Raw genomic sequence first — 23,560 nt, forward strand, 5'->3', positions numbered from 1 at the left:
ACAAACTTTTTGGCCCACCCAATATCAATAGTTTAGACTATTTGTTGTTGGAAACCATTATATTCTGTAAGGAGCTGGCCTTCTAAGGATACTTACACATAAGGGTTTGCTAGCCTTTGGGATAACCTCTGCTTTTTACTACTTTCCAGGATGAGAAGAATCTACCAACTGCTAACAGCTGCTTAAATTATATGGGCTCATTAGTATTTAGGTTTTGTGAAGGAATTCTTTTCCTATCTACTAGTAAATCTCAGTCTGCCAGCTATATGATGACCTCTGGCTTCACTTAGACCGTAGTCCTTAATCTGAGTCCTTGAAACTCTAGATGTTCCATATAGGTTTGTGATCTTGCACAATTGTTTTCTGAGAAAGAGTGCATAGTTCTGATAGATTTTGAAAGGGCTCAGAATTCTAAAAATGTTAAAAATAATTTTCTTGTAGAGAGCACCCTTTATGGAGAGCACCAGATATCAAGTAAAAATTGAAGTCCTTGTTTCTTATAGAATCTACTTGGCAATTATCAAAAGTTTCTTTGACTACAAACACAAAGGAAATGTCTGAATATGGTAAAAAAAAAAAAATCAGACATGATTAAAGTACTGCTTTAAAAATAAGGGCAAAATGCCCTGTTTTCTTTTCTTTCTTAAACAGAGAGAAAAAAAAGATAAGCTGAGATGCTGAATTTTCTGGAAACAATTTCAGCATCTGCAAAAGGTCTATACTGTTTTTGAGTGCTGGCTACTCCCAGGTCTGACATGTGCCACCTTAATCAACACTTTGGTGCAGACGTAATGGAAAACATGTTTTCTCTGCCATAACTCTAGCATAAGTTTCTGACATCAGCCAAATGGGACAGACAGCCTGAGTCCTGCGATAGACAGGCCTTCTGACAACTAAATAGAGGACACTTTGCTTGTGAAAGATAGCCTTTAGAGATACCACAGACTCCAAGTGGAAAACCCTCTCTTGGAATATAGACATTTGGCACCATTTTCCCTAGGAGCTATGTCAAAGATCTTTAATACTAAGAAAGTGCTTATAATCACACACTCTATTGGTTGGTCTACTGACACAAATGCTTGGTGCTTTTCCATCTAATCAGACTTGAGCATGGAAACAGCCTAAGGTTTCCTCAGGTGTTTATATTATTTCAATGGTACTTCCTTTGATTTACCTAAGGGATGTTTTGTTTTAATTAAAGTTTATGACCAAAGATGGGCTGAAAAGTATTGAAGTGGATGTACATTGTTTATGGGTTTTGAATACAATTATATCAACCATAAAAATAGACCAAACAATTTTGCTTGTCTGCCAGAAATCAATTCTTGATCATGAGATTTCAGGTCTTCATTTTGTTTTCATTTAAAGTAATAAAAGGTGCTTGCTGATCATTAACTAGAGAAAACTATGTAGTCAGTGAATCTGGAAACTAACATTTATTAAGTTTCAGTGGGAAATGTTATATGGAGATCTGATGTTGGTTAAATTATGGACTCCTTCCAATTAGTTGGCTCTCCCTCCAAAGCAAATGTACTAAAAATAAAATGACTTCCTTTCTGATGTCAATTGTAAAGTGTGTATTTTTTTCTTCTCTTTTTGTCTTATAGGTTTTGATAAGATTTGGCAAGATAGTTGCTTGTGAACCTATCTGACACCTGCCTTAGAAATCATGCCAAATGTCGTAAGGTCATGATCCATTTCCTTCACACTCTCTATGCTTTTATGTACCAGCTTCTTAAATTAGAAGCAAGAGAAATGATGCACTAGGTCATCCATTTTTATTGAGGACTTTTATTAAAACCAAATGAGCTCTCCTGGGGGAAAATATTAGGTAAAAATGGCTTCCAAAATATACCCATCAGCTCGTTGGCAGGTCATAGTACTCCCTTAATACAGAACCTTGATTCTTAGAATAAGATTTCTAAATTCTGGGGCTTTCCTCTGTGTTTGCAAAGATGCTGAGGAACACAATAGCCCTGCTTCAAGATAACCAGATACGTATGGCCCTGGGTCTGCAACTGCTTTGTGTTCTTCTCACATTTAGCAAATAGAGCAGTATGAATCAGGGTCATAGTCCTCAGTCTCAAGTCCCTTCTTGAGCACTAATGTGAATGTTTCAAAGAAAATGTTAGCAAAACAACAAAATCACTATTTCATTTAGTGTGTAAAAATGGCTTGCTTCAGGCATTTTTACTCCTCGAGATGAGTTTTGAAGTTGGGAGTTAGGAAACAAATGTATATTTGTGAATATACAAATTATATCAGGAAGATTTGATTAATACAACAAAGTTTTTATTTTAACTAAGAGCATGGAATTTTAAATAGAAAATCTGGCTTCCATTTCTGATTTCATTGTTTATTATTGCGTGTTCTTAGTTAAGCCATTGACAGCTTAAAGTGAGGACACTGATACTGCTTTGTAGCAGAAATAACCTGAGGGTTTCTTCGCTGGAGGATTGCTGCTGTGAATTGCTTGGGTTCATTTTGTGACACAGTGCTAAGAGCTGTGCCATGTTAAAGACTGGCTTACACTTGAATGTGACCCTATTAGATACTCTTATCCCTGCCCCACAAGTTTGTATAAGTTACCTTGAGAGGGAACAGGCCGTCTCTTGGATTGTCACTTGGAAGGTGAAGTGAGAGTGACTTAGAAGACTGAGATCTAGGGTACCCACTCTCTTGATTTGAATTTCTACTCTGGCTTATTGGCACATGCATTCCAGATTGGTCTTTTCTTCCATTGGAATGGTCAGATCTGACAGTCAGGCTTTGGACCATAGTGGTAAGAAGCTGTATTGGTCTTTAGAATTTCTTCGACTTTGCTTTACTTAAGTCTGCATTGCTAGGGCAAAAGAAGTCTTCCACATGGCCCATACGAGAAGGCTAGGAATCCATGTCAGCGTTGGGTCAAAGCCCCAGTTAGTAAGACAGTAATAAATTACTCTTTATCTCCTTGAGCAATTTTTTTTTTTTTTTTTAAATTCTGGGAGCTTGTGGAGAGATTAGTATAGGACAGGATATAGTTATTTGGAATCTTCCTTCTTGGCCATTTATCTCTCAATAGATAAGTATCTACTGGCATTCCATTTTTGACATGATTTAGACTTATCTCACAAGGTGGTTTACAAGATTAGTTGAAATAATATATGTCAAAATACACGCTTCAGGCACTATAAATAATTCTACAGATACTTGTTATTTGTTATTATTTATTGTAGGCATATTGTACAGGTGTATTTCTGCTTCTTATTATTTATTACAGTATATTGTACTAGGGAGTTTACAATTGTTTATTAGTCACAGGTCACTTCTCTAGCTTTTTCCTTCTCTTTACTACATTCAGATTTTCCATCTGAATTTTTTTCTGCTTCTATGCAGTTCATGTGTATATGTCATGGACTTTAAGATTCTCTTTAAACTTACTCAATGACTAGTTTTTACATTTCAGAGGCTTTGTGGTTCCAACTACAAAAAAGTCTCTGGATTACATTTTTGGCTGTTTTTCTCTGAAGTATGATAATGTCTTTTCTCAAGTATGATAATGTCTTTCTTTTTAACCTCTTTGTTCTTTTCACATTGCTGCATAGGGTCTAGATGTCTGATCAGTCTTGTCTCTGCCTTTTAAAATCAGTCTTGCCCTCCCAACTCGACACTTTCCCAGGGAGGTAAAAACCAATGGAGAACCGTGCCAGAAATTTACTCAGCACAATCCTCCTACTTCATCTCCTATTGCTGTCTCTGCTGTCATCTCCACGCCTCATTTTTCATTAGCTGCTTCTGATTCTCTAAGTTTGGGATCTCTTTCACATTTTTGCAGGATGGTTGTTGCAGAACTTTTACCTGCTGGGCTAAGTCCTTCTCTCCCATTTGTTCCCCATTTAAGAGAAGAGAATTCACTATATTTTGATAATTCTACTTGTCCATATAAGACCAGGTATGAGCTCCCCTCCACATCAATGTTAATATCTTCCTTTGGCTGCCCTTGGCCGTCTTGTTTGTATCTTCTTATGTCACCTACTCTTTTCTGTGTATTTATGTATGGCTTTGTCTCTTTCACTGAATTGTTAGTTATTGAAAAAGTTATATCACCTTGTTCATCTTTATATAATTCAGAGCAATCACACCATCCTTTTTATATGAGTAGTATGCAAGTAACTATGTATGGAGTTAGTTTGTGTTGAAATGATTTATCTTCACACACACACCACTGCTTCTCCCTGGAAGACTCTTCTTCTGCCTTTTATCTGCTTAATACTTGCTCATCCTTCCTCTTCTCACCTAGACACTGCTACCTCAGGTATCTCCTGGGTTATGTTAAAGGTCTTTAAGAAATACTCTATTAGCAGGTATTGTTGTTGTTTAGTCGCTAAATCAGGTCTGACTTTTATAACCCCATGGACTGTAGCCTACCAGGCTCCTCGATCCATGGGATTTCCCAGGCAAGAATACTAGAGTGGGTTGCCACTTCCTTCTCCAGGGGAATCTTCCTGACCCATGGATTGAATCTGGGTCTCCTACATTGGCAGGCAGATTCTTTACCATGGAGCCATCAGGAAAGCCCTGTTAGCACATGTACTTAATAAGATTCAGCACACTTAAAAGTTTTGTTTAGTATCTATTTTCTCTGGTAAATGGTAAACTACATGTTGACAGAAGCAAGACATGCCTGTCTAGTTTACCACTTTTTACCTAGCACAGGACAACTATCTGTTGATTTGTGGACTAAAACTCGCTGTTTTTTTCTTCTTATTATTTTTTTCAGAAGCAATCCCTCAGTGAATGGAGCACAAGGGCTAAAATAAAATTATAAGGATTGTGTCATAGCTCTCTCACTTACTGTTGTATACCCTTAATCTCTCTCACTTACTGTTGTATACGCTTAATCTCTCTGTTCCTCAAATTCTTTGTGCTTAAGGTGGGTATTTTAACAATATCTGTATACTCTGACAGAAAGGATGTGTTCAAGATTAAGAGAGAGAATGTGGATTGCTTGGCACAGTGCCTTACACATATGAACATTAACTATTATCATCATCCAGGCATCCTTATGGAAAAGAGAACAGAAATAGATAATATAGGAAACTGTTAAAAATTCATTCCTTTCCAGCTATGGAATCTTTTTAAACCAAGCCAAGGGATCACTCAGAAATGTATGTGTTAATTTATTCATGCCAACCTTCACTACTGGGCAGCTCATTATTCCCATGAGCTGCTTCTGTGGGACTATGACCTGGTGTGGATATGCAGGTATGAGCAGGGGCCTCCCTAAGATTGAGATTTCATGATAAAAATAATGAGTATCCCTCCTGCTTTGTGCCTGTCCTCTGAGATAAGGTCTCCCTCAAAAGCACTGAACTAAAATGGGTCCGTCAGTGCCTCTTTGATTCCAGGGATACATATTAGATCTGATGCGAAAGCACCTTTGAGCAAATAATTACAGATGCATAAAATTCTGACCTACGGTACTTTTCAAGAACTTTCATCCAAGTTGCGCTGGGTTGTTTTCATAGCTGTAGCCAACACCAATACCCTCTGTTTCTTCATTTTCTTGACATTTTACCCGATCAATTATGAAGTAAACTGCTCTTTGCCCTCAAAATGGCATGGGTTTCTTTCTTTTGAACAAGCTTATGAAAATGTCAGAAATTATTAAAGGAAGTGAAGAAACAAAAAGCCACAGAGAAGAAATGTGGCTTTTATGTCTTATTGATATATTGCCTGTCGTTTAGCCCTAGTGATTTGAAATTGTGTGCTTTAAGGGTAAGGGACGGAGAAGGCAACCCACTCCAGTACTCTTGCTTGGCAAATCCCATGGACGGAGGAGTTTAGGAGGCTGCAGTCCATGGGGTCGCTAGGAGTCGGACATGACTGAGCGACTTCACTTTCATGCATTGGAGAAGGAAATGGCAACCCACTCCAGTGTTCTTGCCTGGAGCATCCCAGGGACGGGGGAGCCTGGTGGGCTGCCGTCTATGGGGTCGTACAGAGTCGGACACAACTGAAGTGGCTTAGCAGCAGTAGCAGCAGCAGAGATGAGGAACCTGTGACTCAGTGACTCACTCAAGGTCTTAGGCTCTAAACTTTCAATTGATTTCTAACTGCAGCCCCACCACTTACTAGTTCTATGACTTTCAAAAGATACTGTTTCTTTTTGTGTCTTATTTCTTTCATCTGTAAAAGTTGAGATAACACTTCCATCTTAGGGTTCTTGTTAGGATTAATTTATTTTCTAAAAATTGTGATATTCATGTAGTAAGTGATTAGTGCCAGCTATTAATATAATATTGCAAAATAATAATATTTATCTTTTAGGATTATAGTGAGGTTTAAATAAGATAATTCATGAAAAATGCTTAGGCATTTTCTGGTTAAAAAAAAAGAAGCAATTAGTGTTTGGAGTCCTTTCAATATTATTTTTATGTTTATTCTGTTCCATCATGGTGATGAAATGTATACTCAAATGAGTTATTGGTTAGAGACTGAAAGGTAGTTTTAGTCATTCCTTCACATGAATGCTAGTGACAACTCTCTAAGTACTTTTTAATGTCGTTTACTATCATGTTTTAAAATAAACTGTTAAACTGTGTGGATTAAAGATATAGAAACTCATTGGTTGGATAAATTGAATAAAGGTAATCATTTGGCCATAAATATTCTTTACTGATTCAACAACTGTCATAAAGAAATATCTGTGTTTATTATTTTCTCTCATTGTTAGGCATTATTTCATATGTAGAAGTTTTAGAGAGCACTTGAGGACATATGAGGAGAAAGGCAGCTGGTGATAACAGACTTTGTGCTTGGCAGCATTGCTTTCAATGTATAGCCTTCTCCTCCTCCCTCTTACACATTCCTGAGGTTTAGCTGCACAGGCATATCCTGGGAATAGGCTTATCCAGGAAGTAAACTATTTTAAACCAAACAAAATCATTGACAACATTATTAAATGAGTATTTTAACTTCGCCCATTATAAACCACCGAACTCTAAGAAACTGATTTCATAAAAGGATACAAAGGCCAGTAACATTTTTTTCAGGTTTGGGTTAGGTTAGAGCTTGAGCTCTTTGTCTTTTCAATATCAAGAAGTTATTCTGCTAAGTAAATATATACAAATAAGGTTTTTGTCAGGCTTAAATTTTCAGTATTGACGAAAGAAATTTGAAAAACCACAGTGTGCTTGCTTGAGGTGTGAGGTGTGATAAAACAGCAGCATAACTTGCCTCACCAGTCTTATTGTCCAGCTCAAAGAAGAGTGCTCACCGTTAGCCGCTCAGTCATGTCTGACTCTTTGTGACCCCGTAGACTGTAGCCCACCAGATCCCTCTGTCCATGAGACCCTCCAGGCAAGAATATTGGAGTGTGTAGCCATTCCCTTCTCCAGGGAATCTCCCTAACTCAGGGATCAAACCCAGGTCTCCTGCATTGCAGGTATTTCTTTACCCTCTAAGCCACGAGGAAAGCCCTGCTGGAAGAACAGTGATTTTGAATTCTCTCTAGTGATTTTTAATTATCTCTAATAATCCTAAGGTGCTTGAGCAAGCAACATGGATTTAGCTGCTAAGCTGGGTGTGCAGCTATAATATGCTCTGCCTCTCTAGGTTTAAATGGGCTATGTCTTAAATTCCTGGATTTGAAGAACGTAAAATGATATCAGGTTCAGTTCTTCAGTATAACTAGAGAAGAGACATTTCTGGCCTTTACTATAATTTTAAATATTTTAGATTTGAGTCTGAAATGTCTAGTAGAGTTGTCCATACAGGCCAAATTCTTCAAGTAATTATCAAAACACAAACAGTACATAGAAACCATTCCCAATACAGTATCACCGTATTTGGAGGGCATCTTTAGTGTCTTCAACTATGGCAGTCTATTTGTCTGAGAATGCAGCTGTAGAGTGGAAGTTTACATGGGTCTTCTTCCCAAGGGCTTTCAGAGTAGTCAGTATAAAGTCCGGAAAAAAAAAAAATAATAAGGGTAGATTGTTCTTAGTATGCAGGAAGGAAGTTGTCAGGCGGAAAGAGGATATGGGTCTGTTTGCATGCAAGGGTCAGTATTTGCTGGCTAGATATTTCCGCTGTGTCCACACGACAAGAAAATCCTCAGTTTCCTGTGCTGGACAAATGGCAGGAAAGGGTGTGAGGCTTATTGACTGACATTATCATGTTAGAGTCTCATGGGTGAGGAAAGCCTGCTTATCAAACCTGATAGCAGTGCAGAGCTTGTTTGGGGAGGAGACCCAAGGTGCTGGAGTCACTTTGGGCGTTTTTCCTCTTGGGTGCTTTAGATCACTTGGCTTTTGCAGACCTTACATTCTTCCTCTCAGATAGAAGGGACTGCTCTCGCTCACTGGAAAGTTACTATCAGTTCCATTATTTGCCATCTCCTATTCAGCAAACAGTTCAGGTGCATAGGAAATAAGAAACAGCTTGATTAGCAAAGTAGAAAATACCAAGACGTGAAATTTGCACTGAGCTTGACAACAACCTTCCCGTGTTTACCCATAGTTGCTCCTGCTTACTCAAGTTTAGATTTTGTTTAATGCAAAGCTCATTTCCAGTAACTGCTGGTGCAGTAGCTTAAATGAGCATGAGAATTAAATGTACAATTTACTCTGCCACTTTAAAGATTCCAGATGAGAAAATAGTTTCTTAATTTCTAACTTATCCAGTTGGAGAAATAGGCTGGTAATGTCCACATTCCTGACCTCTAACTCTATTAAGATCATGATTTAAATGTGTAATTGGGCATTTATTAATTTGTCCTATAATTAATTAGGGTTTATCACTTTTAGTAATTATTGCAACCTCAAGTCAAGCAATTTGATATTAAATGAATTGTAGAAGCTTTCTTACCAACAATCTATTTTCTATAATGAGCAGTTTTAAAATTAGCATTCTGGAAATTTTTAAAATTGGAAAATACCATGAGTAAAATTGGGTAGAGGATAATATTTGCATTTACTGAAAGGTATTCTGTTTCTTAATTTAAATTCAACTGCAAACTCACTCATTTCCCAGCAAAAACATTTAAGTTCAAAAAGAAAGGAAAGGATCAAGGCCTATTTTCAAGGAGAAATCTTGTTCTAAAAATAAATAATAGGAAAAACTAATCTTCTGAGAAACACATCAAAGAGAATTTATCTAAATTTTTAAAGGAAATAATAAAATGACTAACAGAAAATATTGTAGAATATTAAAATGCCAATAGAAGAGACTTTCAAAAATATTCTTCAGAAAAATGTATCAAGTCTTTACACCCTGGGGATGAGGGTTGTAGTTTATCTTGAAGTTAGGAAATCATTTATTCTCTTATATTAATTTGGAGATACCCTTTCTCATATAAGTTTATCAAATAAACATTTTATCTGGGCCATAAGTACTTCTAAAAAACTTATAGCCAAGTTATATATTAAAAATTTATAGTATGAAGAATAATCATGACTGTAAATTTTTAAGGTAAAATTACCATGTTAAGTACCAAATTTCTCCATTTCACCACTGAAAACAGTGATGTTTTAGATACTACTTGTATGAAAAATATTATGTATGGTTATTTGTGTGTACTCTAAACTTAGTTGAAGCAATCAAAAGTCAAATAAATGTCTATAGATTGCCTGTCTTAATTTTATTCTTCCTATTTGGGGAAAAAGGCTGGTTCAGGTTTTCAGATGTCATTGAGACGTTTTCTCATCACTATATTGCTACATGTTAATTTTCTGGGGCTTATGTCTTCTCATTAACATGTGGAATTACAAATAACTCTATTTACATACTGAAATGTAGTGTGTTGTTGATATACTCTGCTCTTTCCTTGGGGACAGATCCTTCCTATTTCTGGGTCTGTGGGAATTCTGGGAAAGTGGTAAAGAGGTATAAGATGCTATAGAGGAAAAGGGCCTCCTACCGTTTCATATATGTGTAAGCGTTCAGTAACTGGTTTCAGAGGTTGTTTAGGGTTTCTTACTCTTGGAGTCACTGTCATCATTTTTTTCTGTTCAACTTGATTCCCAACCTCCCAAGCACTTTTCACTTTAAACATTTTCTACACATGTCTCAGAAATATTTCACTTTCTGAGTGCTCTGACCATGTCACTCTGCTTCTCACAGGCCCCCAGAGGCTTCTCTTCACTCTCTAGCTTGGATGTTGACTCCTGTCTTTAGAACTCTCTCACACTGTTCCCACATTACCTATCTGTCCTTCCCTCCCCAAAGTCACAGCAATATGTTGTGTGAAATAGCTAAAAGGACTCGGGGAAGAAGGCTTTGGCTGTGCACTTCTTTGTTAATCTGGCCACGTCCTGCTTGTTTTCACCTATTCCCCAGGTAGTTGCAAGCTAAATGAGAAGCTCTGAGTCAGAACTTGCTTGGGTTACAGGACTTCATGTGATCCAAACCTTTGTACACAAGTGGTAGGAATATATACGTTCGATAGACATTTTCATAAGCAATTTTTCTCTTTTTTTAACTTTAATGCCTTCCCATATTGCATTCATCTGCATAACAGTAAACACATGCCCCGACAGAAAGTTGCAGGCAGGGATATTTATTTATAACAGATGGCGCAAAGCAGGAGCATGATGAATTGGTGTGTGGCTCCTGAACTAGCAGGCCCATAAATAAAGTATCCTCAAAGCTACTTTGGGGATCTTGCTTGCTCAGAAGGAAGAAAGGAAAGATGATGCTTACAGTTTTGTTGCCTTATATGATATAATCCCAAATATGTGCAATTTAACCACAGGTAACCATAATTTTATAACTCTGAATTTTTTATCCAAAAATCTGTTCATAGGTAGTGTTTCAGACCTATGACATGATTATAGCAATAACCATTTTTCTTCCTTAGTTCCTTTAATGCTTATTGATCTAATGACTCAATGCATTTTAAAAAGTATGTAATTGCAAACTGATAATGGTCTAAACAAGACATAGACCAATAACATTTATATAACCCTTTGCTTAAAACCCTATGTATTGATAGCTAGAATAATGAGATTATTTCCAAGACCACAGTTATCAAAGATACACACTTATTCCTTAAATTTCTTAAGTTGATTTTTCAACTTAAAATATTTACTAGGATAGTAAATACAAAGGCCAAGTTCAGCAGATCTTATGAATGCAAATTATTCATTTAAAGAATCCAGAGACTAAGCATTTGAATTTCTTCTTCAACTTTGGGGCTTCATTGATCTTGTCACTATTTTTAAAGTGTCTTGAAAGAGATTGAAATTTACCAGTTTTATCAATTCTGGAACACATGTAGTAAGCCAAACATTTTCATATAATTCTATGTAGATTGTGTGTGTGTGTGTACTATAAAGTGGTACCCCTTTATCTGTGTGGCATACCTACACCTTCCAAGACCCTGAATGGATGCCTAAAACTGTGGATACCTATGATAAAGTCTAACTCATAAATTAGGCAGTTAAGAGATTAACAACAATAATAAAATAGAAAAATTATAACAGTATACTGTAATAGAAGTTATGTGATTGTGGTCTTTCTCACTCTCAAAATATCTTGTTGTACTGTACTCACACTTCTTCTTGTAATGATATGAGGTGATAAAATGCCTACCTGGTGAGAGAGGTAAGATGGATGACATAGGCATTGTGAGGTAGTGCTAGCTACTATTGACCTTCTGACATGTGTCATATGAGGATTATCTGTAGATGAGGATCATATGCTTCAGATGATTCTGAATCCTCAAGCCATGATGATGCTGATGGTTGGATGTCATGAGTGGCCAATGTCAATTGTTGGGGATTTGGGGCTGGATGGACAGAGTACAGCAGTGTGACTTTTTTTCACACTACTCAGAACAGTATGCAACTTAAAACATGAATTATTTCTGTAATTTTCCATTTAATATTTTTAGACCTTGATTGACTATGGGTAATTGAAGCTGTATAAATTGAAATTATGGATAAGGGAGGTCTGCAGTACACACACACACAAACACACACACACACACACATATATGTACACATAAATATACTAATATGTTTGCATGTGTATATAGGAAATCGCACCCCACTCCAGTATTCTTGCCTGGAAAATATCATGGACACAGGAGCCTGGAGGACTACCATCCGTGGGGTCTTAAAGAGTTGGACACAACTGAGTGAGCACATACATGCATGTATACATGTACATGTATGCTTATGTATATATGTACATGTATGCTTGTGTATACATGTATACGTGCTTCTACATACTTCTGCATGCTGCTTCTACATGCTTCTAAGGCAAGAATCCCTTAGAAGAAGTGGAGTAGCCATCATAGTCAACAAAAGAGTCTGAAATGCAGTACTTGGATGCAATCTCAAAAATTACAGAATGTTCTTTTTTCATTTCCAAGGCAAACCATTCAATATCACAGTAATCCAAGTCTATGCTCCTACCAGTAATGCTGAATAAGCTGAAGTTGAATGGTTCTATGAACACCTACAAACCTTCTAGAACTAACATCCAAAAAAGATGTCCTTTTCATTATAGGGGACAGGAATGAAAAAGTAGGAAGTCAAGAAATACCTGGACTAATAAGCAAATTTGACCTTGGAGTACAGAATGAAGCAGGGCAAAGGCTGGTAGAGTTTTGCCAAGAGAACACACTAGTCATAGTAAATACCCTCTTCCAACAACATAGGAAATGACTCTACACATGGACATCACCAGATGGTCAATACCGAAGTCAGATTGATTATATTCTTTGCAGCCAAAGAGAGAGAGGCTCTATACAGTCAGCAAAAACAAGACCAGGAACTGACCGTGCCTCAAATCATAAACTCCTTATTGTCAAATGCAGACTTAAATTGAATAAAGTAGGGAAAACCAGTAGACCATTCAGATATGGCCTAAATTAAATCCCTTATGATTATGAAGTGGAAGTGACAAATAGATTCAATGGATTAGATCTGATAGAGAGTGCCTGAAGAACTATGGACAGAGGTTTGTGACACTGTACAGGAGGCAGGATTCAAGACTATCACCAAGAAAAAAAATACAAAAAGGCAAAATGGTTGTCTGACGAGGACCTACAAATAACTGTGAAAAGATGAGAAGTGAAAGGCCAAAGGAGAAAAGGAAAGATATACCTATTTGAATGCAGAGTTTCAAAGAATAGCAAGGAGAGAGATAAGAAAGCCTTCCTCAGTGATCAGTGCAAAGAAATAGAGGAAAACAATAGAATGGGAAAGACTAGTGATCTCTTCAAGAAATATCAAGGGTATTTAGAGATACCAAGGGAACATTTCATGCAAAGATGGGCTCAATAAAGGACAGAAATGGTATGAACCTAACAGAAGCAGAAGATATTAGGAAGAGGTGGCAAGAATATACAGAAGAATTATACAAAAAAGATCTTCAAGACCCAAATAATCATGATGGTGTGATCACTCACCTAGAGCCAGACATCCTGGAATGTGAAGTCAAGTGGGCCTTAGGAAGCATCACTATGAATAAAGCTAGTGGAGGTGATGGAATTCCAGGTGAGCTATTTCAAATCGTAAAAGATGGTGTGTGAAAGTGCTGCACTCAATATCCCAGCAAATTTGGAAAACCCAGCAGTGGCCACAGAACTGGAAAAGGTCAGTTTTCATTCCAATCCCAAAGAAAGGCAATGTCAAACAATGCTCAAACTATCGCACAATTGTACTCATCTCACACGCTAGTAAAGTCATGCTCAAAATTCTGCACACCAGGCTTCAACAGTATGTGAACCAAGAATTCCAGACATTCAAGCTGGATTTTAAAAAGGCAGAAGAATCAGAGATCCAATTGCCAATATCTGATGGATCATCGGAAAAGCAAGAGAGTTCCAGAAAAACATCTACTTCTGCTTTATTGACAAAGCCAAAGCCTTTGACTGTGTGGATCACAACAAATGGAAAATTCTTAAAGAAATGGGAATACCAGACCTCCTGACCTACCTCTTGAGAAATCTGTGTGCAGGTCAGGAAGCAACAGTTAGAACTGGACATGGAACAACAGACTGGTTCCAAATAGGGAAAGGAGTGCATCAAGGCTGTATATTGTCACCCTGCTTATTTAGCTTATGTGCAGAGTACATCATGAGAAATGCTGGGCTGGATGAAGCACAAGCTGGAATCAAGATTGCCAGGAGAAATATCAATAACCTCAGATATGCAGAAGATACCACCGTTATGGCAGGAAGTTAAGAACTAAAAGGCCTCTTAATGAAAGTGAAAGAGGAGAGTGAAAAAGTTGGCTTAAAAGTCAACATTCAGAAAACTAAGATCATGGCATCTTAACCCATCACTTCATGGCACATGGATGGGGAAACAGTGGAAACAGTGATAGAGTTTATTTTGGGGGGCTCCAAAATCACTGCAGATGGTGATTGCAGCCATGAAATTAAAAGATGCTTGCTCCTTGGAATAAAAGCTATGACCAACCTAGATAACATATTAAGAAGCAGAGACATTACTTTGCCAACAAAGGTCCATCTAGTCAAAGCTGTGGTTTTTCCAATAGTCATGTACGGATGTGAGAGTTGGACTAGAAAGAAAGCTGAGTGCCAAAGAATTGATGCTTTTGAACTGTGGTGTTGGAGAAGACTCTTGAGAGTCCCTTAGACTGCAAGGAGATCCCACCAGTCCATCGTAAAGGAAATCAGTCCTGAATATTCATTGGAAGGACTGATGCTGAAGCTGAGACTCCAATACTTTGACTACCTGATGTGAAGAGCTGACTCATTTGAAAAGAACTGATGCTGGGAAAGATTGAAGGCAGAAGGAGAAGGAGATGACAGAGGATGAGATGGTTGGATGGCATCACTGACTCAGTGGACACGAGTTTGAGTAAATTCCAGGAGTTGTGATGGATAGGGAAGCCTGGCGTGCTGCAGTCTATGGGGTCACAAAGAGTCGGACACAACTGAGCGACTAAACAGACTGATACATGCTTATATACTTTAACCTTCAAAAGGCTGCTATTATTTTGATACTGGAAAAAATAACTGATATAGATAAGTTTTAGCTAAATAAGAAATATTTTCTACTTTTTAGACATATAATCTGGACTTTAACTCTGCTTTATAAACAGATAATACTTCCTATTGTGTTTGGATTGGCAATTGTTTAAGTAAAATATGCAATTTGACTCAACATCAAATTTACCATTTTGGCTTTGTTTTCTTCAGTGAGGGGAAGGAACATCAGAGGCTCATAATCTTTATAAGTTAAACAAAATAGGCTAATATCTTAAGGTGAAACAGTCCCCACAAACACAAAGTCAAGTTGCTGTAAGCCCTTTTCATATGTTTAATAGAAAAAAATTTACTAGAGAGAAAAATAAAGGGCAATATAACTCAGTGAAATAGCTGTAAGGAAAGAACAAAATTATTATATTAAAAAAAAGCTGAAGACAATTTAAAAACATTTCTCTTTAATAGAAAAATATTTATTGAATACTTACAGTATTATGTGACGTATGCTAGATGCCTTTAACACAAAGGTGCATAAGAAAATCTTATCGGGAAGACAGACAGAGAGATAAGTTTAATAGAATGTGGCAAGAGACATGACAGAGATGTTCAAAAGTTGTTCTGGGAGCAGAGGAGCAACACCCAATCCAGCTCAGTGTGCAGTTGGTAGGAAGAATTTCCTGTGTTTCAAATACTACATAGAATTGGAATATGGCTAACTGCCTCTTACTAACATTTCTTGGGAAGAACATTTTAAAAATGTATAAGAATTATTTGCACTTTGAATTTGATGTGTATATGATTTGTGGAATGTTTTTGAAACTAATAGTTTAAAAGAATCTTGAGGGTACTTCAAAAAGACCAGGGTTCTCATCAGATAATTCCTTGTAAACTGTTCAGTTCAGTTCAGTTCAGTCACTCAGTTGTGTCCGACTCTTTGCGAGCCCATGAACCGCAGCATGCCAGGCCTCTCTGTCCATCACCAACTCCCGGAGTTTACCCAAACTCATGTCCATTGAATCAATGATGCCATCCAACCATCTCATCCTTTGTTGCCCCCTTCTCCTCCTGCCTTCATTCTTTCCCAGCATCAGGTTCTTTTCAAATGAGTCAGCTCTTCACATCAGGTAGTCAAAGTATTGGAGTTTCAGCTTCAATATCAGTCCTTCCAATGAACACCCAGGACTGATCTCCTTTACGATGGACTGGTTGGATCTCCTTGTAGTCCAAGGGACTCTCAAGAGTCTTCTCCAACACCACCGTTCAAAAGCATCAATTCTTCAGCACTCAGCTTTCTTTATAGTCCAACTCTCATATCCATACATGACCAATGGAAAAACCATTGCCCTGACTAGACGGAACTTTGTTGACAAAGTAATGTCTCTGCTTTTTAATATGCTGTCTAGGTTGGTCATACCTTTCTTTCCAAGGAGTAAGCGTCTTTTAATTTTATGGCTACAATCGCTATCTGCAGTGATTTTGGAGCTCAGAGAAATAAAATCAGCCACTGTTTCCACTGTTTCCCCATCTATGTGCCATGAAGTGATGGGACCAGATGCCATGATCTTAGTTTTCTGATGTTGAGCTTTAAGCCAACTTTTCCACTCTCCTCTTTCATTTTCATCAAGAGGCTCTTTAGTTCTTCTTCACTTTCTGCCATGAGGGTGGTGTCATCTGCATATCTGAGATTATTGATATTTCTCCCAGCAATCTTGATTCCAGTTTGTGCTTCTTCCAGCCCAGCGTTTCTCATGATGTACCCTGCATATAAGTTAAATAAGCAGGGTGACAACATACAGCCTTGACATATGCTTTATAAAACTATGTACTGGCAGCACATGGTAAATCCTGTAAGTATATGCTGCTATTATTGTTACTGTTACTGGCAACCACTCCAGTATTCTTGCCTTGAGAATCTCCATGGACAGAGGAACCTGGCAGGCTACAGTCCATAGGGTGGCAAAGAGTCAGACACTACTGAGTGACTAAGCACAGCACAGCACATAATTATTATTGTTACTACCTCTATGACGGATACTACTTAACCCATTTCACAGGTTTGTGGTTAGAAATAATAGCATGATATAAGAGAGGAAAGTCTATAAAAATAGAAGATATTTTCCTTTTTATGGCTGAATGATATTCCATTGTATATATCCACAACATCTTCTTTATCCATTCATCTGTCATTGGACATCTAGGTTGTTTCCATGTCTGGCTATTGAATGAATTGGGAGATTAGGGTTGACATATCTACATGACCATGTATAAAATAGATAGCTAGTGAGAACCTGCTGTACAGCATATGAAGCTCAGTTCTGTGCTCTGTGATGATCTAGATGGGTGGGATGGGCAGGGAGAGGGAGATCCAAGAGAGAGAGGATATGTGTATATGTATATCTGATGCACTTTGTTGTACTGAAGAAACTAACACAACATTGAAAAGCAGTTATATTCCAAAAAAAAAAAAAATATATATATATATATATATATTTTTTTACTAGTTAGGAGTGTGGTCAGCTTTAAGAACAAGAATAAATGATAGCTCAAAAAGTGGTTCTAATGTTGTGTTTTTGTTTTGCATATAATAAAAGTCAAAAAAGATTGCTTCCAGCAATGATGTAGCAGCTTTGTACTACCAGGGTCCACTTCTCTGTGGTTTTTTTTTTTTTTTTTCCTTCTTTTTCTTTTTTAAAATTAATTAATTTATTTTAATTGGAGGATAGCTACTTTACAATATTGTGATGGTTTTTGCCATACATCAACATGAATCAGCCATAGGCATACATGTGTTGCCCTCATCCTGAACTCCCCCACCCCACCTCCCTCCCCACCCCATCCCTCTGAGTTTTCTCAGAGCACCAGGTTTGGGTGCCCTGCTTCATGCATTGAACTTGCACTGGTCATCTATTTCACATATGGTAAAGTATGTTTCAGTGTTATTCTCTCAAATCATCCCACCCTCGCCTTCTCCCATTGAGTCCAAAAGTCTGTTCTTTACATCTATGTCTTGTTTGCTGCCCTGCATGTAGGCTCATCAGTACCATCTTTTAAAATTCCATGTATATATGTATTAATATACACTATTTGTCTTTCTCTTTCTGACTCACTTCACTCTGTATAATAGGCTCTAGGTTCATCCACCTCATTAGAACTGACTCAAATGTGTTCCTTTTTATAGCTGAGCAATATTACATTGTGTATATGTACCACATTTCCTTATCCATTCCTCTGCTGATGGACAGCTAGGTTGCTTCCATGTCCTAGCTATTGCAAACAGTGCTGCAATGAACATTGGGGTGCATGTGTCTCTCAGTTAATGGCCATTATCAAAAGGTCTACAGACAATAAATGTGGAGAGGGTATGGAGAAAAGAGAACGATCTTACACTGTTGGTGGGAATGCAAACTGGTACAGCCACCTTGGAGAACAGTGTGGGGATTCCTTAAAAAACTGGGAATAAAACTGCCATACGACCCAGAAATCCCACTGCTGGGCATATACCCCAAGGAAACCAGAACTGAAAGAGACACACACATAACCTTTTTCTTACCCTCTTGATTCATTGGTATAAAGATGACTATTGAACCTCCAGGCATCTTGTTTGTATTTCAAACAGGAAAAAGGAGAAAATAGTGCTTTGTGATGCTTTGTCCTTTTGTTCTATAAAGTAAGCCTTTTAACAGAATTCTACATTTTCAACAGAATTCTGCCTAACTCCCATGGTGGAGAACTGTCACATGGCCAACTTAGTTACAAGAGAGGCAAGAAAGTGGAATATTCAACTTTCCAATATTTAGAGTAGAGGAAGGCAAGGAACAAACTTTTGGGGGAAAAAGTTTTTTAATGTACTAATCTATATTGTCTGACATGATGTTATAATTAATATTGTAAGTATCAAAACTGCTGATTTACATTTTCATAGTCATAACTAGAGTCCAATGTCTAGATTAAATGCATTGACTCTGATAGGTCTTTATGAATGTTTCTTTATATTTATGAACTTTTTATTAGATAAAATAACTAAGATCTTGGACAAACTATAATCTTTTTTATATACTTTGTTTTTAAAGAAAAAATATGCTATTAAAATAAATATATTGTCTATAAAGTAAACAGAGTATGTCTATGCATTATATGCATTATGGCAATCTGTTTATAATTTTTAATCTGCAGATCTACGTGAGGTTGGTGATAATCAGCTTGATACTCTCAAATCTTTACAAAGTTGTGAATGAAAGATTAATGGAAGCAGTGATGCCAAGTATTTGAAAAGGGCACTGTCCCAGAAAATCCAATACCCATGGTTACTATAACTATATTTTACTTCTAGAACAGTAAAGGTCCAAAAGCACATTTTGGAAACTTTTTAAATGATAAAAATGTATGTCTGTGGTGCTTTGTCATTCCCCATCCCCAGCCCAAGCTAAACACATACAACTGAAAAAATTAACTTCAGCCCATGTTAATTGCCCAATGGTGCTGGTTAATGGAACTGTCATGCATATTTACTTATATTTGCTGATAATCCATCACACTAGATAAGTCAGTTTGTGTGTGTTGGTGTTAGATTATAATCTCCCCAGTTAGATTATAACACTGTGATTTCTTTCTCCTTTTTCTCCCCCACACCTAGACAATGATCCAAGCCCTCCTTAACCATTCTGCATTCTTCTTGCTCTTTTGCTCTTTTTTATTTTTCATTGTCTTACAGTACTGTATCTCAAGATTAGCTTAATATAGAAATAGCAAATAGAAAGTGCCAAGGGTCTCAGAATATACTTTCCTGGGAAAAACAAACTGGTGTTGCTCAGTCTCATTTGCATTCCCTCATACCAGAAAATGGCAAAGTTTGTATACACAATTGCCATTTATAAATATTTAGCAGTCTCATCTTCCCTAGGCAGTAAAAGAGAGTTTTGAGGTGATTAGATATTCACAACTAACTAATGGCCTAAAGAACATGATTTCTGGAAAAAATTTAAGTCAATGCATTGATACTTGTTCTCTCTTATCCACTCAGCATATATTTTCCTCTATTAATCAGTCAGTATGTTATTTTGACTCTAGCCACATGTGCCTCTGTTACAGAAATCAGTATTTTTCAGGGAATGTAAAAATATCCACTATAGATAACCAGTTTTCTTTCTTTGCCTCATACTTTGGGAATCCATTCAAGAAGAGACCTAGCCTTATGTGGATCTCCTTATTTGTAAACTCAGCAATCAAACCTGGGTAACTTGGGGAGACTCCAAAGTATGGAATTAAATTTGCAATGTGGTAGTCATCAAAACAAAGAGGGTCAAAAGGAACAGATTTATTGTTCTGTTTTTGCTAAAGACAGAGGCATTAAATCCTAATATGTGATCCTGGTTAAGTCATTTTGAGTCTTTGTTTTCCTATCTAACATAAAATATTTCTATTTGCTATTCTAAAAGTCTATTGAGAAAAAGTAGAAATTCTTTCTAAGTACAGAATACTCTGAAAAGCACTTTGGTTAAAGTCTCAAACTTCGCTTGTCAAATATTTGCTATCTGTAATATTTGCCATCTGTAATCTTTCAGATTATTTTTTCTAGTGCCATTATTTGCCCAAACAGATTCTACAGAATTTTAGAAATACAATAATGAAAACAACAGGTTTTTTTTCCCCTTTGGGATCCACATGTTATTCTTCTGTACCTCAGTGGGTTAAGTACTTAAGATTTCAATCTAATTTGACATGCTCAGCTGTTTTTGACCTTTTTCTCAGAAACTATGTAGTCAGTCCACGGCTTTGATGGTCTGCAAGAGCATTACTATTTTATGGACTTCCCCCCAACCCCCAGTCATAACTGCTTAGAGAATTTGCCTGCTGGCTCTGTAACTGTCAGCTAAATTGGAAAGATTAAATCCAAAAGCAGCAAGAAGGTATGATAATAACAAGTTCAGAGCAAGCTGAAATGCTTCTAGTTCTGAAAACTGTTCCAGTGGAGGGAAATTCATCATACCCTTTGGAATGTTTGTGTTGCAACTGTTTCTTGGGATATAAGCAAGGACAGGGCAGATACTACAAGAAGGTGAAGTGAATGTGTGGTGGCAGTAGAAAAGTGATATTTCCATAGACTAGAAAGTGATACATATAGGTGATTTTAGGTGAGCTAAATAAAACATGTCTCCAATCACTCTTCCCCTCCTTTGTTTATGTCTCTTTTTATCTTTGCTAATTCTGCTTTGGATCTTCTGATACCTACTAATTTTTTTCATTTTAAAATCAGTTCTGATTTCCCTTTTCTCTAGAAATCCTATGTTTTAGCCACTGACATCCTGGCATCTAATATTAAATACAGGGCACAGAGATCCATCAAGTTCCACTAAACAGTTAAGTTTCTTTAGGGCAATTACCAGGATCTTATTCATTGTTATATTCCAGAATCTAGAATAGTGATTGGTACACAGCTTTTGTGTTAAGTAAAGAAAGTTAACCTTTATATTGATATGATCAAGACTTTGTTAGTTCTTTGAAGGCTATTTCAATGTAAGAATAATCTAAATGTGGAGTCATAATACTCACTCCAAAGGGCAAATTGCAACTGTATGTATGTAGAACACACACACACACCCCTAGCACTATTTCTCCAAATTTCTAGTTTGAATCACATATTTGTTCTTACATGCATATAAAACTGACCCTCATACAATGTGGGGGCTAGCTAGGGGCACTGAAAATATAAATATAACTCTACAGTCAGCCCTTCATATATACATCTCCACATCAGCAGATTCAACCGGATGTGGACAGTATAGTACTATAACATGTATTCACTGAAAAAAATATACCTGTCAGAGAACATGTGCAGTACAAACATGTGATGTTCAAGGATCAATATAGGTTTTTGTGCATTTATATTTTGAAATTTTTGCTCTAGAATTATTTCCAACATCACTTTTGAATTTGCCAGTTCCCCTTCCACTGTGAATTAGGTATACAAGTAATACATGAGTAAAATATTTAAACAGTGAGTACATATTGCAAAACTTGAATATCTCCTCTTATCTTGTGTTCTCCTCACTTCCATTCTTCATATTTAACAAATAAAATTTTTACATAGGTCTATACCTAGTCTTCTGTCCATGGAATTTTCCAGGCAAGAATACTGATGTGCCTTCCCATTTTCTATTCCAGGGGATCTTCTTGGTCTAGGGATCAAAACCATGTCTCTTGCATCTCCTTGCAATAGCAGGTAGATTATTTACCACTGGTGTCACATGGGAAGTAGAAACGACACACAGTTGAGGATGTGTCTAGCAGTGAAAGTAAAGTCTGATGCTGCAAAGAACAATATTGCATAGGAATGTTAAGTCCATGAATCAAGGTAAATTGGGTAAATTGGACATGGTCAAGCAGGAGATGGCAGGAGTGAACATCGACATTTTAGGAATCAGTGAACTATTAATAAAATGAACCAAAATGGGCCAGTTTAATTCAGATGACTATTATATCTACTACTGTGGGCAAGAATCCCTTAGAAGAAATTGAGTAGTTCCTCATAGTCAATGAAAGAATCCAAAAGGCAGTACTTGGGTGCAATCTCAAAAATGACAGAATGATCTTGGCTTGTTTCATGGCAAACCATTCAACATCACAATAATTCAAGTCTGCATTCCAACCACTAATGCTGAAGCTGAAGTTGACTGGTTCTATGAAGATCTACAAGATCTTCTAGAACTAACACCAAAAAGAGATGTACTTTTCATCATAGGGAATTGGAATACAGAAATAGGAAGTAACTACTAGTTACTAGTAACTACAGGAGTAATAGTAAGTTACTCCTGTTACCTGGAGTTTGGTCTTGGAATACAAAATGAAGCAGGGCAAAGGCTAACAGAGTTTTGCTAAGAGAAAACACTGGTCATAACAAACACCCTTTTCCAACAACACAAGAGACTACTCTATACATGGACATCACCAGATGGTCAATACCAAAATCAGATTGATTATATTCTGTGCAGTTGAAATGGAGAAGCGCTAAACAGTAGAAACAAGACCTGGAGCTGACTGTGGCTTAGCTCATCAGCTCTTTATTGAAAAATTCAGGTTTAAATTGAAGAAACTAGGGAAAAACACTAGGCCATTTAGTTTTGACCTAAATAAAATCCCTAATGATTATATAATGGAGGTGACAAGCAGATTTAGAGGATTAGATCTGACAGAGTGCTTGAAGATCTATGGATGGAGGTTTGTAACACTGTACACGAGGTAGTGACCAACCATCCCCCCAAAAAAGAAATGCAAGGAAGCAAAGTGGTCATCTGAGGAGGCTTTACAAATAACTGAGAAAAGAAAGGCAAAAGGCAAGGGAGAAAGGGAAAGATGTACCCAGCTGAATGCAGACTTCCAGAGAATAGCAAGGAGGGATAAGGCCTTCTTAAGTGAACAATGCAAAGGAAAAAAAAGTAGGACTAGAGATCTCTTCAAGAAAACTGGAGATATCAAGGAAGTATTTCATGCAAGGATCGGCACAATAAAGGGCAGATACAGTAAGCACCTAACAGAAGCCAAAGAGATTGATAAGAGATGGCAAGGATATAAAGAACTATTCAAAAAGGTCTTAATGACCCAGAATAATTACAG

This window comes from Budorcas taxicolor, chromosome 10, assembly GCF_023091745.1.
Source record: "Budorcas taxicolor isolate Tak-1 chromosome 10, Takin1.1, whole genome shotgun sequence".
In the NCBI taxonomy this organism is placed as follows: Eukaryota; Metazoa; Chordata; class Mammalia; order Artiodactyla; family Bovidae; genus Budorcas; species Budorcas taxicolor.